The sequence below is a fragment of the Pelmatolapia mariae genome, linkage group LG16_19 (assembly GCF_036321145.2).
Source record: "Pelmatolapia mariae isolate MD_Pm_ZW linkage group LG16_19, Pm_UMD_F_2, whole genome shotgun sequence".
NCBI lineage: Eukaryota > Metazoa > Chordata > Actinopteri > Cichliformes > Cichlidae > Pelmatolapia > Pelmatolapia mariae.
Genome location: NC_086241.1, coordinates 16,971,756 through 16,986,451, shown reverse-complemented (window position 1 = coordinate 16,986,451; position 14,696 = coordinate 16,971,756).

Below are 14,696 nucleotides of genomic sequence, written 5' to 3'. Positions count from 1 at the left end.
CAATGAGAGAATGCAGTGATGTACATTTAATTCATTTAATATTAATGTATTCTTTAATATTTTATTAAAGAGAAAGGAAAAAAAGATGAATGAAAATAAAAGTGGTAAAAGATCACGTTTAAATATGTCTGTAGGGTGCCAGTCACCCAGGTCATTGAAGACTCAAGTACTTGATTTGAACTGGGCTTCTTTTTATAGGCTTATGAAGATGTGTTTCTACAGTTCTCAAAGCTGATGAGGTCCATGAGGTATTTAAGACTTAGTGTGGCTGTCACTGTGAGGTGGTCCTGAGAGTCACTGTCCCACCTTGCCAGTTTTGCCAAGTTTAAAATTAAATTAAGAAAAAATAATAATGTACAGAAATTTGAATAAAATAACAAAAAAGTTACAAATCTAAAATTGAAATTATTCAAGTTAAAGAGAGACGGCACAGCAGAGGATGGAGCACTAGCTAGCATGGCCTCTTCCTCAGTTGCATGCTACTTAAAACAAAAATAATAGCTTACACTTGGGCTGTGATATCAGCCAATAGGAGTGGCTGTTAGAAATGACATAATTCATTGCATGGGCTGTGTAGCTGTCCTGAAAACAGGCATCTCTTGGCTTTGAAAGCCTAATTTATTCAGGCACTGGCATTTCTAAAGATTAACCTGACAGAGGTTCATTTCAGAATGCAAATGTGCAACACAGCTGAATCAGACGGGCTTAAACCGTCCCGCTCTCTAGTGCAAAGTCTGTGTGATCGCAGGAATACGCAACTAGTGCAGCTAATTATCACCGTTAGTGAGTGGGCGTTATGTGTGCTGCCTCCGGTTGCTTAAACCACACAGAGCATCTCATGTAAAGCGAATGTGTCTGCTGTGTGAGAAGACTGTGAAAAAATGTCCCAACTGTATTCTCTGAAAATTGTCCAAAGTTCATGAGTGAAAACAGCTATATACTATATTTGCTAGTATACCATTTGTTTCAGCAGGCCTAAATGAACACTGTAAGAGCAATGCTATAAAGTACAATGTTTCATTTATGAGCTGCAAGACACAATAGTAAAGAGAGCTGCATTTCATTAAATTTTAATTAAGACAAACGATCTGTGAGAGCATACCGTCTCTTAGGTGGCTCTCCTCATGTGACAACCAGCTGGTTGCAACTGCTGAGGAGAGAGAGGAGACGCAGAGAGAAGGAGGAAACATTGGCGAACAGATAATGAACAATAAACTTGTGAGTTTCTCGCTGAGTTACATACATAGAGTACGGAAACTAAAACAGCAAAAGCCGAGGAGGTTTGAAGAGTTGTGTGAAGCAACGTCCTAGTGGCAGGTGGTGTGATTTATAATGAGATGGCAGAAATCCGAAAAGGTTAGCAACATGTCATTAATGAAATTTCACAGTGTCACAGTAAAAAGGCATCAACGTGATTGGATAACATCTCATGCAAAACCATGTGGCCATTGATGGATGTTGATGCTGCACTCGTTTTTTGTTTTTTCTATATTCTAAGGGAGAAGGCTCTTTATATACCCCCCAAAAGCTTGCTGTCCTCACCAGCTAAGTATTTATTTGGTGTATCTTAAATTTGGTGCTAAGTATGTAGCACAGATTCATCAGAGCTTTTTTTTTTTTTTTTTTTAGCAAAAAACAGATGACTGCTGTCCTGAAGCTGGTTAGACCAGTAAGAGTAATGGTAAATGGGCTGATTTACCATTTACTATTTTAACCTAGCACTCAAAGCATTTCTTTACTACATGCCTCATTCACTCAGTCACACACACATTCATTCAAGAGCTTTTTTTTTTCTATACTGAAGTACCTTGTCTAACATTCACACACACACACACTCCGATGGATGCATCAAGGGTAACTCGGGGTTTGGTATCTTACCCAAGGATATAGTTGCCTGGGATTAAACTACTAAACTTCAGACTTGTAGACAGCTCACTCTACCTCCAGAGCCACAGCTGTGAAGCCAAAAAAAGAAGGGAAAAAGGGCAGCTAGGCTAAATCTAGACTCTCCTCCCAGAGCCCACAATTTATTCTGAAGATTTGATCCATTGCTAATAGCGGTCCAAGATATTGCATGGTGGTCTGGTTATGTGTACAAACTCTTCACATTCAACAAGCCCTTGCCCAGAGAAGTCTAATGTCAGCACCTCTGAAGAAGAAAATTGTGTAATTTATTTTCCTGTCAGTCAAACCAGACTTGAGAGCTGTCAGTCACCATAAGCAAAAGAGCCACAAACACGCTGCTCTTCTACATGTCATTAGGAGCGGCAGCAGTCACATTTTGAACATTTACAGCACCCGGGCTGTCAGCAAGACATTTTTCATCAGAGGGCTTTACTCACAGGCTTTTGGACAAAATCCAAGCCTTCAACATGCAGCTTTAGGACAAGAGGTCCGAGGATGTTACACCAAGCTGGGTCCTAATGACTCGTCTAAGATGCTGCAGCTGTAACAATAAAGAGTCAGGACCGTTTGAACCAATAAAGAAATCTAATGTGTAACACAACTCCAGAAAAAATGTAGTGTTTAACATAATTTCTGCATTTTGTGTTAAAGAAAGAACCCACTTCATATCAGCAAATATTTTTCAAATGGTTATGGTATGTATGCAGGCATTGTGCAGAACAGAGGGAGATTGATGGACTTGTGTAGCCCTGTGCAGTCTCTGCTGCCTGGCCATACTAAGGCGAGCTTTCCCCTGGGCGAGCAAGACTATTGGTCGAAGTTCAGATATAACTTCATTTTCTATGTGGATGAAATGCACCTTAAGGGCAGAAGCAGTGGGTGGAGGGGAGGGGAGGAAGGGGTTTAGGAGAAACTGTGTTTTCCATTCACACAGATGCTTGGTGAGAGTCAGAGGCTAAGGCATAAAAGAAATCCATTGTGGCTGTGGAGCCTGACTGCTGACAGAAATTAAATTGTGTCCACTGACTTTTCATATTGCAACCCAAGGTCTATGGCAATAGTGCCCGAGTCTCTGTAGCATTAGTTGTCAGAGACGCCTTTTTGCTTGAACTGGAGCATTTTAAAAATTATTTTATTATGAGAAGCTAATAAAGAAAAAAAAAACACAACTGTAACTGTGAAACATCACTTATGGGTAAACTGTATTATATATTTTCTATTAATAATGACTGATAATACAGATTTTCATACCAGCAAAGTTTCTGAAAATATTCATTCGTATTCAAAATGAATGAGAACGCAAAACCAGCACACATGTGATTTTAACCTAGTACATAATTTCGGACGATCTCTAGACTTTACTGTGTTTCAGTTTCCCCTTTTCTCATAACCAAAACTTGACATTTTTTAGTTTGTTTAACTTCCTTGTAAACTGATACATGACTTGTGTACAAGGCTTGTCCACAACAGTCAATACAGGCATCATTTCAAATGAAACTCAAGGACCGGCATCGATCTGCTATTTCCAAACAAATGAAACCTTAGCGAGTGTGTTTAATGAGTACAATGAATGGGCAATAGAAGAAAGGCTAAAAACAGATATGCTGCTGTACTGCACAACTACTCCTTAAGTTGCTGCTGGTATAGAAATTAATATCTCTAACACCTCCCTGTAAATGTTAATGGTAGTGTGAATAATTTAAACATAATGCCTTAAAGAAATATTTTTGAAAAATATCTGTCTGGCATTTTTTGACCAAAAGATTAAGCCTACTTTCAAACCTCTTTGAGAAATACAGGGTTACAGCCCATATTTTGTTATCATAGCTTAGCTGCTTGCCTAGCTTAATCTAAATCCACCAACTAACACTCAAGCATATTCCCAAGATATTTATTCATCTATTTGAAGCTACAGAAACAATAACTACAACATAATTTCAAATATCATATGGTCATTATAAGGCAAATGAAAACAGTTATACTGTAGTAATAGAGACTATAAAAGTAATACAATTATTATTCTGTATCCATGCAAAAAACAAACAAACAAACAAACAAACTAATTTCCAGCTTTTATAAGTTATAAAAAATATAGAATGCAAAAAATGCAAAAAAAACCAAAAACAAAAACAGAATCTTACCTTGTTGCATCAAGATGCTCACAAAATTCCAAACTCAAACTTATTCTTTCAGAGATTGAATCCTCAGAGACAGATACAGCCCTCAAACAAATATCAGATTGACAGATTGATACATGAGGATGCCAGACGTGATGATAGTAGCAATCTGCATGAAACACAGGCCAGAGCAGCAACGAGAAATAACTTTTTTTTTTTTTTGATGCATGGATCCCGCTGTTGAGCCTAGTTCACAGAAAGTTCAGCTGAGCAGCAGGCCCTGTCATAGACCTTTTGAATGGATTCATTCTGCACTATCTCTCTGGCAGGCTGCGTGTAATGGATGAGGTGCAAGGTTCCAACAAAAAGCACATCTGCATCCACCCGATAAAGTGCTTCACAAAGAAGAGTCATCTTTTTTGTTATTTTGAGCAAGGACCTGCTTGGAGTTTCCCACACATGGTCCTCATAAACAGTCGAGGTCCACAGTATTACTCTTTTGATACAGCCTGCTGAAAATATCCTAATACAAATTCTCACTGTACTGCAAACAGACTCTCATGCAGACACAATCATTTTCACAGGTGACTAATGCGTTATTTGACAGAATGAAAATCTTTTAACAAAAAAAAAAAAAAGATCTCTATCAATGGCATCAGTATAAACAATGGTGAGGCCTGTCTGCCGTTGGTCCATTACTGAGCACATATCGTTGCTCTGGGTAGGCAGTATTGTGTAATTGACTGGCTGGCCCTGAGGCGACTGTAGATGTTAGGCATCTCTATGGTCACACCTCAGTACCTCACAGTTGGCAAGGCTGGGCTTGCAACAAATCACACTCCACTGACAGCCGTGCTCGTCTTTCGCTTCTCGCGTCCTGTGGAACTGCAGCAGCAGCAACAAAACGCTTGAAAGCCAAGGATAGCACATTTAAATATTTCTCAGCACAAAAAAAAATAAAAAATAAAAAAAAATAGCCCAAGTGTCTCTGCAAATGAGAAAAGACTAGTTCTGGTCAGAGAACTGTAAGCAAACAGTCAGGGCACTTATCCTGCCTGTAACCATAGAAATAGCTGGAAAAACCTCTGCTCGAGCAAATGGGAACGTCTGGCGGGGGGAAATGTATTGTCTGGCCACTCCAGAGAGAGAGCAGATGGAGATGTGATCCTGTTGTTGGGCCAGCAGGACACTTGAACAGGCAGATTGCGCATTTACATTTACACCTCAGAACTGGAGTCATTACAAGCTAGTGCTTATTACAGTTGCATTAATTGGTTCATAGTTCTATTCATACAGCTCCTGTGTAGTCCAATGGTACTCATGGCAGACTGTATATGAATGTATAGGTGTACCATTTCAATGCGGGCAATAAACAAACTGAAATTGTAATAACTGAATAAGAAATGTGATGATATTAATCATTACATACACAGTACACAATCCCCCCCAAAATCAGACAGGGACAGACGAATACTGGGAATTCAGAAAGGTAACAATGGCACTATTTCTGGGGACACAAATGAATTCAGATTATGCCTGGTGGTCAGAGTACATCCCAAAATCCTCTAGTTTGATTTTATCCCATCTATCATTATTCTCTTTGGCAAACACAATGCCATTGGTTCCCAGAAGAATTATAGGGCTGCACTGCAGAAGACAAACAATTTACTGGCACTTTGCCTCACTGAACAGCACTGTCAGCCTGCCAGGAACCATCCATTTTAAACAATACATGTTTTAGTCACGAGGCTGCACATTTCTTGGACACAATAACTCACACTATTCATAGAACCATTTAAGTTATGCCAACTACTTAAGATAATAGAAGCTATTCAAACACGGGAAATGTGTAGCCTCATCACACATCTCTGATTTCATTTTATGTTTAACATTCTGATAGACAAATATCACACAGATGTGCTGGAAAAATACCACCGCCTTCCACCTATGCTTTGAACTAACTCGCGCTTAAGAGGGAAAGAAGATAAGATTCGACTTGGCAGGCTTTTCTGCATTAACTCCCTCTCCTACCAGAGTGTAAATTAAGTGGGGAGTTAGTGCAGTGTGCTGAAGCAGGAATGTGGGCCTGAGGCAGAGCAGAGCATAGCAGCGGGATGCTCGAGGGGAGCCGGAGGCTACATTATGCTGCAGCGGGGCCAGAGAGCTCGGTGTGTGACAGCCCTGCACCCTCGGTGGACACACCAGGACCACTGCCACCGTATTCTCAGGACATTTACATTATTCAAAGATAAATGCATTGTCAATTTTGTGTCTCCCAGCACTAGATATGTGTGCCGCTTCACTCCTCCCGCAGCCAAAGGTGGGCTCACCTCCGCCCGCTGCAAGACACACTACAAATGAAATCAAATGTCTTTCTCGATGGTGCAGAATTACTTAACCCTGCAAGCTGCCTCTGCGCTCTTGGATTTTAGATTGTAATGCAGAGGGCTGTAGGTAAGGAGAACAACAGAAGTAGGAAATGTTCCTAAGACTGGTGATTTCAAAAGGGAGACACTGCAAACTGTCTATAAGATGGCAAGATAATCATCTGTTATTTTATTAAATGACTGTCATTTGTTTGTGTCTTGACAGTTTTGGTGTTTTGGCTTGTTTGCTGGGACAAAATCTCCCATCTCAAGGTTGAGGCTTTTATTTTCTTGAATTCTAAGTGAACAGTTAAAAAAATTACAAAAGTTATTGGCATGCATCCATCCTCTGGGTATCATGAATGCCTGCAGCAAATTTTGGCCCTATCCATCAAGGATATGTTGAGATATTTCAACCACAGTAGTAGTAACATTAGCCAGCTGGTGACACTACAGGAAAAGTCAGGGATCGCTATGCTGAAACTGAGATTCATCCTCCGGGGGGGCATAAAAGTCAGAATCAAATGTGATAATAATTCTTTTTTACCCCAAACTAAAAACATCACCTTGACGTGGCACTAAAGAAACAGGAGCTCTCTAAAGTCACCCCCAGAGGAATTATTGTCTGTACAAATTGCCAAAGTGATCCAATAGTTGTCTCGATATGTGAGTCTGCTAGATCAAAGTGATCAGCACTGCGATGACTAGAGCCATGGTGTCTGTCATCCTTTCACATGGATCCTCATTTGTTGTTATAGTTGGCTGTTAACTTAATTGTGAACTGTTGCTATAAGTAAACACACCCAGCACTAATCTTATTTTCAATCATTTTATCTTATTTTAAGCTACCAAGTTTCCAGCAAAAGAAAGCTGATCTTCTTTAAAAAATTTTATTTAAATGGGCTTAACATAAAAAAAAAAAATCTATCTATAGTCGACTGTTACATAGTAGATTTTAACTTGAGGTCAGTGAGGTCAGATCAGATGTAGTCCAACCCAAAAGGTGATTTAAAAAAAATCTAAAAATTTATGTGAGACTTGGGTTATAAAGGTTAGACAAAAAAATCTTAGGGCTTTGCCATATGTCTCCAAAGAAAACAGAAATATAAAATGAGACTTTAACGTTTTCCTTTAAATTTGGCATTTTTCCCCAATAAATTTGTTCTTATGTGTCAAACCTGCTGTTATAACAGTGAAACAATTAAATTTGACAAAATTAGAAATTTGAAGAAAGTAATCAGTAAGGTCAAATAAGCTTACCTAATGGGTGGCATAGACAGACACAGTGATAGTTTTTAAAGATAACAAAGATTCTTTCAATATTTGATGCCTGATTATGATTAGAAGTATTTAAAATGCACAATCTCTCAAATTAATTCAAGGTACGGTAACAAGACTGTGTTAAACTACACAAATGATCAAACTTATTTCATACTTTATCACAAGAAATAGTGCTGTAATTTTCAAATGTAATGTGGAAGACATTAATGGATAAATAATTACTTAACTGACAGTTAAAGGTGGTGTTATTATCATTTTATCACTGCACAGATCTCCAAAAATGACCAAAACCAACAATGAAGTGGTCCAACGAGCATGGATTACTTAAGCACAGGTAGTGGTGGTGGTGGTGTTATAGTTTATTCCTGTCTGTTATAGGACTTCATTGCTGTCTGAAAACACTTAAGAAATGTTAAGTGTTTCATTGTAATGGATGTAGGCACAGTGGTTGATGTGGAGTCTAACCCTCGTGCAGTTTCCCAGGCACCAAGTACTGTATTTATTAACATGTGCCTGAAAAACAAAATCCCCAACAAATGCACCATTAATTTATGTTTTAAAATTAAACTATTTGTAGTGGTCTTTGGAAAATTACATCTTCAGAGGGAGCAAATTGGCCTGGGGCAGAATGAGTCAGACACGGCAGGAAAGTTGGACAGTTTTGAAAGACCTATTAGCACGCTGTTGGTTTTGGTCTTTTTTGTGGAATTTGTTAATGCGAAGGGAAACGCAAACCAGTGACAGCCTTATCCTTTAAATACACATTTCTATGATTTGAACAACATCATCCGTCAGTGTAAATGTTTCAGGTGTCATTCTCCTCTCCTGTAAATATTTTAATCAGGTGTTTGCTTGTGTCCTGCTGTAGGCTTTCCAGCAAAGATGACACTGGCAAATATTCCCAAGAAAATGGCATCCAGAGTAAAACAGGCTGTAGGATGACCGTTGAAACTTCCTTGGATGAATTGTTAACTTTAATACAGAAACTTATGAATATAGTTATTCATTCAACAATCCATCTCTCATATCTAAAAGTCACAGACTATTTTACTGAAATAATGTGTCTGGGATTACAAATGAAAACCACACAGGATCATTCTTTATCCAGGAGACAGATTAAATTCCAAACCCTGTTACTGTAATAGCCACACTTGTAGCTTGCCATGAATTAGAGCTCTAATTATATTAGGTACTATTTTAAACAAAATAACACATTTCTTATGATCCATAGGTGTAATTTATAGCATAAGCCAGGTTCATTTTCTTGGGCAATCAATTTCGTGGTGTAGCAGAAGACTAATATAATTATGTAAAGTGCTGAGAGCTGAGTATCACAGTCAGCACAGAAGGTTTTTTCGAAGATAAATGAAGATGCAATTTATTCACTCATAATTTCATACAGAAAATACCAAGAAGGAAATCCATAAGAGCATCAGAAAAGGGTACAGGCACTAATACTTTTTGATATAGACTATCAGAGCATTACAGTCAAAGGCTTGCGTAATGTATGAATTACTTCAGGTTTCCTCACATCAGTGAGCTATCTTTCACACAAGGAAGGAGGAGTAGAGCCTTTTTGGCCAAGCCCTCTAAATCATACCCGGAGGAGTGAGTCATTTATAACAGTTACAATTATATCAATATCACTAACACATAAGAGCTGCGATAAATCCACGCACATCAGTTTCTGTGACACAATGCATGATCCATGTGGGGAGGTTCCTCAGCTACTGTTATTCGTTTGGCTGCAGGTTTCTCACGGTTAATGTGTTTCATGACTCAACAGGACACAAGCTCAACACAAGAACCATGAATTAAAGTACCAGCTCTTCTCATTTTAGTGTGACATCAATTTTCACTCTTTTTATAGTCAGTTTTTATCTACTGCATGCTCTTATTGAAAGAAACACACCGTAGCCTTACTGTTATGCTATGCATAACTTCACTGGAAATCCTTTTCAGTGAGCTGTACAGGCATGTTTTAGGAGTAGGAGCTGCCAGCATGAAAAAACTATTGTCAGTACTTTAGTTGCATCAGATCTGGACTAGAGATGGCACGATACCACTTTTTTATGTCCGATACCAATACCGATATCATAAATTTGGATATCTGCCGATACCGATATTAATCCGATATAGTGTGTTTTTTAATCAATAAAACTGTTTTTTTTTATATCTTGCTGCATTTTGTATAAGTTCATACTCAAGTTTAAATAAACAACAACACTAAAGCTATTCTGTTATACCTGTATGTAAAAAATACACTGCACCCAAAATATTTCATAGTTCAGCAATACTGATCAATCTAATAAACTTAAACCTACTCCATCCTTACTATTCTGGTATTTTAAAAAGTACTTAGCAGAAATATTAAGCAACCTAACTAATAGGGTTGCAAACTCCCAGCAAAAAAAAAAGAAAAAGGGAACCACCCCCACCCTCCACCTCATGATGCTTAATCGACGTAATCAACTTTAATTTGATGCAGTGTGAAAAAAATGCACAGAAATAAATTATTTTTCAAGAATAATTAAATATATTCAACATCTTTCTTCTACAGAATTGCAGACTGCACAGATGGTACTTTCCCAAAGGAAAAAGTACTATAGCTTACTAGGGTATATTAGACTTAACAGTTACTATATACAGTAATGGACTTCTATACATTTTACATCAGATTAAAACTTTGGGTGTAAGATTCAGATAATTATTTATTAAAAGCTAGACATTTTAAATGAGAATAAGAAAGAAAAATATGTCTTTGTGCCCCCTTTTCCCTGTTGATGCCCTATCGGCCCCCCTGGCTAAACTTTGCTAGATCCACCCCTGCACAGTTACCAGCCGTCAGCTACGTAGAAAAGGATCCTGGTGTAGAAAGTAATATTAAATAAATTCTAACAACAGCTTATCAAGGTTAAACGTGCTGCTGTTGTTCAGCCGCTGGTTTCCTCTTTCTGGTGCAAAGTGGGCCAAAAACAAAGAAGAGAGACGGACTCGCGACAGAAAAGCCGATCAGCTGATCATTAAGCAGTTTCACGATTGAAGTAGCAGCAAGAGAGGGAGAGAGAAGAGAACGGGTTGGTTAAGCTTAACGTAGGTACGCTTTACAAACATTCAGAGATGAACTTACACACTTGCTTTACTTCTCTCTGGGATAACTTCCTCGGAGATGAAATGCTGGATTGCTAGCGAGGCTACAAATAAACACAGCCGCTCTATCACGTGAGCACACTGCTTCGACGTGCTACGGTTACAAGCCGAGTTACGTCGTGTCACAAGTTTTGTGAGGTGCTTTTTTGATATTTAATGGATCGGATTACATTTTTGAATTTCTCGCCGATATCCGATCCAGTAATTTAGGTCAGTATCTGACCGATACCGATACGTAATATCGGATCGGTCCATCTCTAATCTGGACTGTGCAAACCAAGAGCAAATATCAGTCAGTGGTTTATTAACAGACAGTATCCAGTGCTGTGTTTAGCTCTTTGGTAATGTTTTCACATTTGTTGTTCCGCGGGCATAAACAACTGCAGAACAAAAGTAGTTAAATAAAGTAGTTGTGTAGTTCATTTCCTTTGAGGAGGAGAAGTGCAGACCTTACAGGTTGCAAAATAACACATACTTACTGTATGACCTTCCTAAGGGGGGAAAAAGTGTCTGCCTGTTTTGCTCATCCAACCACACACAGTTTGGTAGATCCCTGATGACAGCAGAGGCCATAGAAGGAAGGACTTCTGGCAGTGGTGTCCTCTGACATTCACATCCTCTGTCACTGTTTACAGATGGTCAGGGTGTGTGTGAAAGATCATCTTTCCTGCTGCTGTCTGATGCCAAAGGCTTAGCGAACGACTCTATGAGGAAAGAAATTAAATCCTGCCTGTCGGTTTTACAATAAAAATGAGATATGATATTGCATAAAACATGCTCTGGAACAACAGGGTGGTTCTGGAGAGGTGGGAATTTCTGCAGAGCTGTTCCTGTCCTGTATTTTGTGATTAGTTTAGATAAGAGAAGAAAGGAAGTGAATGAATATTAAAAAGAACACACCCGTTCAAGTCAAACTAATCCTTTTATTTGGAGGATCTGGATTTTGTTGACATGAATTAAATTCTGCTATTAAACAGTCCATGGAGGAACTGAAAACACTAAGTGTTACATAATGGCACAATCAACCTGAAACTTATGCTTCATCATCTTAAAGTAGGCATAACATTACAACGTTACATTTAAACTGGTTTGTTCTTACACCAGGAAAAAAGCATAAAAAGAATGTGAATAGACAAACAAAAAACAACATTAATGTGAACTTTTTTATTTCCTTTGCTGTGCTTTGTTCTTACTGATTTCAAATTTTGTAAAGTCACAAATCTACAGCAAGACATCCTAATACTTTACAGTTGATTGTCTAATATTAGAACCAGAGCACTTTACTCACTTTCTTAATTTTAATTTGTGGATTTAATGATAAGACAAACAAAACAGACCTTGCCTCTCATTCCCCCTTTTTTAATATCCCGCTCTTCAGCCAAGAATCTGCTTCAAACTAAGTACCAGCCCTGCCTTTATGCCACATTTTTTTAAAGCTGAAACTCATCTCCCAGGTCACTCAGCTGCTTGCTGTGAAATTCAGTCTTGATCCGATGCTCTGTAATCCACAGTCAGGTGCAAACAGAGCAGCCAAGGAGTCCTTTAACAAAAGCATAAAGACATTGAAAGAAACTAGATGTCAGTACAACTCTAATCTTAAATCAAGGGCTTCTTCTGCAGCTTTTTTCACGACTGCAGCTCTCTTTTCTCTTGAACCAGCGCGGGTAACAAACAATGACCCCCCCTCCCCATACACACACACCGAGATGGAGATGAACGCTGCTCACTTACACAAAGGAGACATCGCGATATGTTATGCCAATGCCGACGTAGTAACTTTCTTTGAGATCTGATTAAATAATTGTTTCGCGTCTTTGAGTACGAATGAATATGGCACCCTGCCTGTATAAAGAAAGGGTACCTTTTCTAGTTTACCTCAAACAGTTTGAATGAACAGCTGGATTCCTCCCGGTGGTCCCTTGTTATACAGCTCCTGATCTTCAGCAGAGACAGCATACATGAACCCCTCACCAAAAAACAAATGTTTTTTGCAGGATGTCCTGAATACAGATGAGTTTAAATGCTGTTAGCAGCTCTTGTTCTCATTAAAACAGTAACACTACTTCGCAATATGTAAATATTACTCTCCACTGAGAAGGCGTGGCCTGTCGGCTTTGTGTCCAATCAGGAGCGCAAAATGCGCTGCACTGCCTGCTCCAACAAATGCTTTCTTGTTTAATTAAATGTACTACTTCTCTTTTTAAGCCATCATTTAAAAAACTGTATTTAATACACAGTCTATACAGGATAAAGCGCATGTGTAATTTCACCATAACCAGTTGCATGTGCTTAATTGGCAATCACTGTAATGATATTTCTCCCCGACCTCCCCTTTTCCTCAGTTTGCATGGACAAAATTCAAACCCAGGATTCTGTAAAACACCACGTCTCTGCACAGTTTTCTAACCAGGGTTTTTTCCTCTTTGTAGGGTTAGAATGTCTTTTATTATTATTATTTTTTTACTCGGCAGCCGCAGGCAACGGAACTGTGCCGCTGCTATTTCCAGCTGAGGTGTAACTTGGGGTTTTGTTTTGTTTTGTTTTTTGCATGCCACAGTGCTGAATTTGATCTCAGCTACACCCGTGGCTAATTTTCAGAGTCAGGGGCATAATGACGTGGATAAAATCTAAAACACAATTTGCTCCATTTGTTGCCTCGTAAATTAGATTTTAACTTGCATTATTTCCAAGCTGGAGGATGCAGTTTTCCACTTAGCCTCACAAGTTAGCCAAAACAGTGGGGAAACGGTCCACTACTTATTCAGCTGTGTTTTTGTTTTTAATTTAAATATTTATTTATATGATCGTTATTTCACTTACTTGCATGTAAATAATAAAATTGTATTTTCATTGGAACTTAAAATTGCCCGAAAATCCCAGGAAAACAATTAATATTTACCTTATTCGGTGCTAAAATTGTTTTTTTATGAGAACTATTTTAAGCTCCATAAATTACATGTGAGGTGCAGAAAGTGGGAGGTGGTGGTGGTGGTGGGGGGAACCCACCCAGGGTTAAAATGGCCGCCATCCACGGAATACTGATGATTTGTGTTGCAGTAGCTCAGAGACAAAATGCAAGATGGATTTGTTTGTGGCACAGCACGGACTGAACGTACAAACGCCGCCGTTAATATAACCGTGAATCACGCTCAGTTCAGCGGCTGATGTTTGTGAAACTTCTGGGGTGGGGGCTCACTCTGAATTAGAGCCACAGTGAATTAAAGCCACTGATGATTTCTGTGACAAGAGTTTCATTTTCCTTCATGCGCTCTTAAATCCGGGGATATATCATCTTGGAAAATGTGAACACAGATTCCAACTGCCACAGCCCCCCCCCTCCCCTCCTTCTTTTTTCTTCTTCTCCCCAGCTCCCCACCACCACCACCATTAAAGATTGGCCTGTTCGGTTAGAAATGTGTTACTTGGATTTGGAATGCAAATGCTTTGTTCACGAGGAGGAGGGATCAGCGAGGAGTCTGAAAGCGACGAGTTTTTGATTAATGAGCTTTGAAATGGCTCTCCAGGAGCAATAAAGGATGAACTGCTCTCTCTCTTTCTCTCTCTCTCTCTTAGTCACACACCCCTCTGCATCTTGTCCTGTGTCAAGGAATCGCCGTGTATTTTTCTGTTTTGTCACCAGTCTGCTTTGTCTTACCCACCGACCATGAAAACAAATGGCCATATATATATATATATATATATATATATATATATATATATATATATATATATATATATATATATATATATATATATATATATATATATATATATATTGAAGCTCAGTCTCGCTGTGCACCAATCAATTAGACAGTGGTCAGTGATTAGACTTTGGTCCTTGCTGGAAAATTGAGCTTATTTTCTTGTCTCAGCAAGC